The 4,684-nt window shown below is 45.3% G+C and overlaps 1 pseudogene; it reads left to right on the forward strand.

The window, feature by feature from the left end:
- Positions 1–801: 801 nt before the first annotated feature.
- On the forward strand, positions 802–2,034 carry LOC102817368 (annotated as a pseudogene).
- Positions 2,035–4,684: the final 2,650 nt, after the last annotated feature.

Consider the following 4,684-nt stretch of genomic DNA (forward strand, 5'->3'; position numbering starts at 1 on the left):
TCAATTCCTTGTTCACTTCAGTACAGCTTGGACTTCTTCAGTACCATAGGTTCTTGATTGTATGCTATGGGCTGAAATGGTTGACTGTCGACCATTTCTTTGGTACACTGAATCTGTGTATTCCATCTTTTTCATATTTCCTGCATCTCAATATTTTGCCCATAGAATCCTTCAGTATTGCAAATCGAGGCTTTTTTTTTTCTTCCCCCCCCCCCCAATTCCTTTAGCTTGAGAATGCTACTCGTGTTCTTCCCTTTTCCCTTTTGGTTTTCTAACTCCATATTTTTGCACATTTCTTTTTAATGCTTTACTTTGTCTTCTCAATCTGTCCTTTGAAACTTTAAGTTCTTTTTCAATATTTTTTCTATTTGTTTTAGCTACTCTGTGTTCAAGAGCAAGTTTCAGAATATCTTATGACACTCTGGTCAAAAGTTATCATAACATCATACATGAAAGCAAAAGGTCAATTAAAAAGACAATTGAGAACCTGACCTATACTCATGGAGGTAGTAACTCTAAATACCAACAGAGAGGGAAGGAGTCTTCATATCAAGTACCAATGCTATCCCCTCTGTACACAGGGTAGATAGGGATGGGAAGCTTAGACATTGGCTACCTGAAATGAGGGGACGGTAAGACATGATGTGACTGGCTTACAAGGTTTCAAGAGGGAGTTTAGTTTAAGAGTGTATGGGAGGGCCTTGCTCCGCTGCCTGCCACCAACGCCTGGGCCCTGAGGTTCGCTGAGCTGTGAAGACAAATTCCGGAAGCAGAGAACCCACGCCACCAATTCCAGACAAGATGTCCAGCAAAGTCTCCGTGGTTCTGGCCTACAGTGGTGGCCTTGACACCTCATGCATCCTGGTGTGGCTGAAGGAACAAGGCTATGATGTCATTGCGTACCTGGCTAACATCGGCCAGAAGGAAGACTTTGAGGAAGCCAGGAAGAAGGCACTGAAGCTTGGAGCCAAAAAGGTATTCATCGAGGATGTCAGCAAGGAGTTTGTGGAGGAATTCATCTGGCATGCTGTTCAGTCCAGTGCACTGTATGAGGACCACTACCTTCTGGGCACCTCTCTTGCCAGGCCCTGCATTGCCAGAAAGCAAGTGGAAATTGCCCAGCGGGAGGGAGCCAAGTATGTGTCTCACAGTGCCACAGGAAAGGGAAATGATCAGGTCTGGTTTGAGCTCACCTGCTACTCACTGGCCCCCCAGATTAAGGTCATTGCCCCCTGGAGGATGCCCGAGTTCTACAACCGCTTCAAGGGCTGAAATGATCTGATGGAGTATGCAAAACAACACGGAATCCCCATCCCAGTCACCCCCAAGAGCCCGTGGAGCATGGACGAAAATGCACATCAGCTATGAGGCTGGAATCCTGGAGAACCCCAAGAACCAAGCACCTCCAGGTCTCTACACAAAGACCCAGGATCCAGCCAAAGCCCCAACAGCCCTGACATCCTGGAGATCCATTTCAAGAAAGGGGTCCCAGTGCAGGTGACCAACGTCAAGGATGGTACCAGCCACCGCACTTCCCTGGAGCTCTTCATGTACCTAAATGAAGTCGCGGGTAAGCATGGTGTGGGCCGCATCGACATCGTGGAGAACAGTTTCATCAGAATGAAGTCTCAAGGTATCTACAAGACCCCAGCAGGAACGATCCTTTACCATGCTCATTTAGACATTGAGGCCTTCACCATGGATCGAGAAGTGCGCAAAATCAAGCAAGGCCTGGGCTTGAAATTCGCCGAGCTGGTGTACACCGGTTTCTGGCATAGCCCCGAGTGTGAATTTGTCCGCCACTGCATTGCCAAGTCCCAGGAGCGCGTGGAAGGGAAGGTGCAGGTATCTGTCTTCAAGGGCCAGGTGTACCTCCTAGGTTGCGAGTCGCCGCTGTCACTCTACAATGAGGAGCTGGTGAGCATGAACGTGCAGGGCGATTATGAGCCGATTGATGCCACTGGTTTCATCAACATCAACTCCCTCAGGCTGAAGGAATATCATCGTCTCCAGAGCAAGGTCACCGCCAAATAGATTGACTTACAATGAGGAGCTGGGGCCTCCTCACTTTGCCAATTTCCAAGTACAGGCGCTAATTGTAGTGATAATTTGTAATTTTGACTTATTCTCCCCCGCTGGCAGCATCTTGGGGATGCCAGACCCCAGCTTCATTCCATGTTTCCCCCCTAGCTTGCCAAAGTGGTCAGCAAAAGGAAAAGTGAGGGGTGACAACCGTGGGGGAGCTATAAAATGACAATTAAAAAAAAAAGTGTGTGGGAGGGAGAAAGAGTCCCCACTAAATAGTTTTCATTTTATCTAGATGGGTCTGGTGAAAAGAGATGAGGATGATTTGTATGAGTCAATAGTGAATAATTTATATCATGACTAGTTGCATCTCACAATGTAAAGGTAGAAGTTTTTTTTAAAAACAAATACGGGAGTGCAAAATTGAGGGATGGGGGCTACAAAGGTAAGAAGTGACTGGCTTACAAGCTTTCAAGAGGGAACCTAGATCCAGAGGGCATGGAGGAAGGTAGAATCTCCCTCCACTGAGAAGTATCCAATCTGGGTGGGGCTGATGAAAGGAGATGCAGATAGGTGAATAATTATTATCAGGACTGACTGTGAGGTTGGAAATGTAAAGGTAGGTGTTTTGTAGCAAAAGGAGGGAGTGATTGACTTTCCAGTCTAGGAGTGGAGCTCCCTGGGACCATCGAGGGAGAAGAGCAGAGATCGGGACCCCACCCAGAGAAGCAGTGACGGCAGAGATGATGACGTGGAGAGATGGAGTGGCTGGGAACTTCAGACCCAGAGAGGGAGAGGGGCTGTGTGCTGATGACCCAGAGGGTTGGTTGATGATGCATGAAGGAGAGTGTAACCATGGCAATGAAACGATATACGATATAAAGCTAATGTTCTTCTATGTAAACTGTTGCAGACCGTGTCGACTATACAGGCCGCAGGCTCTGAGGAACAAATTCTGACCACTGGCAGTCATGGCAAATTGTTTTTCATCTTAGTGTTCAGTTATGTTTTTTATTTAATTCCAAACATGAGCCCTTAATATCCACAGGTAAATATAATATTTTCCTAAAGCCGAGACTGTAAAGGTTTCAAGGTTAAGCCTTTCTCCAAAGGATTAACTGAAAATAGCTTAGCTACTTCCGGTTCTTTGTTCTATAGACAAAAAATCCATCTTCCCTAAATCTGTCCCAGGTGTAAGCTTTTCAGCCAAGTTCCTGAAAACCTGGCTCAGGAAGTCAAAACAGCGGGACTCCTCCCAAGCCTTTTGTCCTTCCCTCTCACCTTCCCCCAACTGAGCTCAGGGGCTATAGATATGTTAATTGAGCCTGAGAAACCAAGTTGTGGGCCTGGGATTTGAACCAGCGACGTATGATGTAAAGTTACCTGAATGTCTGGAAAAGTACTGATGTAGCTGTACCTTGTCTTAGTCCCTCCCAGCTTGGTGTGAAGCTCCTCCCCTAAATAAAATGGAGACGCAGGCCGGCCCAGGTGTGCATTACAGGCAGGCGTTGAAAGTGTGCAGTACAGATTGGATAACGTGCTGTGCGGCTGACTAGGCGTGTGTTACTGACCAGCTAGTAAGATGTATACCATGGGGGATCTTACCGCCCTCCTAACTAATATGTTCACCACGCCTGACCTGCCAGACGCCAGTAATGCACCCCCCCTGGTTTTGGGGTGTCTCTTTGTCTTCCTCCTTTTGTCTTTCTGTGTATCCTTTTGCTATCCCTTTAGCCGCCAGATATCTCCTCCTCATGACCCAAACACTCGTGAACAACACAACTATGTCGAGGCCAGTCCCCAACAGTAAACTATCACATAATTCACAATAAAACATTTGAAAAACAGGGGAGTGGTTAATTTTACAGTCCAGAAACAGGACACTAGCACCATCAAGGTAGAAGAGCACAAGCAGACCATAACGCTATAAAACTAGAAATTAACAATAAGAGGACCAAAACAATAAAGTCAAATACATGGAAACTGAACAACACTCTGCTGAAAAGCGACTGGGTAAAAGAAGAAATTAAACATGAATTCACAAAGTTCCTAGAAACAAACGAGAATGAGAACACAACATACCAAAATCTCTGGGACATGGCGAAAGCAGTCCTGAGAGGAAAATTTATTGCGATAAATGCACACATCCAAAAAGAGTAAAGAGCCAAAATCAACACATTAACACAGCACCTTCAACAATTTAGAAGCAGACCAGCAGAGGGAACCTACAGTCACCAAAAGAAGGGAAATAATAAAGATAAGAGCAGCAATACATGAGATGGAAAACCAAAAAACTATAGAAAGGATCAATAGGACAAGAAGCTGTTTCTTTGAAAGGATTAATAAAATTGACAAACCATTGGCAAAACTAACTAAAGAAAAGAGGGAGCGGACACAAATTAATCGCATTAGCAACCACATAGGTGAAGTCACCACGGAACCAAACGAAAAAAAAAGATAATAATAGAATACTATGAAGAGCTGTACTCCAAAAAATTCGAAAATTTGGATGAGATGGATACATTTCTAGAAAAACAAGACCTACCTAAACTTACTCAGACTGAAGTAGAAAATCTGAACAAACCCATAACAAAAGAAATTGGCCAGATCATCAAGAAACTCCTGACCAACAAAAGCCCAGGCCCAGATGGCTTCACGG

Source organism: Chrysochloris asiatica, unplaced genomic scaffold (genome assembly GCF_000296735.1).
Source record: "Chrysochloris asiatica unplaced genomic scaffold, ChrAsi1.0 scaffold00363, whole genome shotgun sequence".
Classification (NCBI taxonomy): domain Eukaryota; kingdom Metazoa; phylum Chordata; class Mammalia; order Afrosoricida; family Chrysochloridae; genus Chrysochloris; species Chrysochloris asiatica.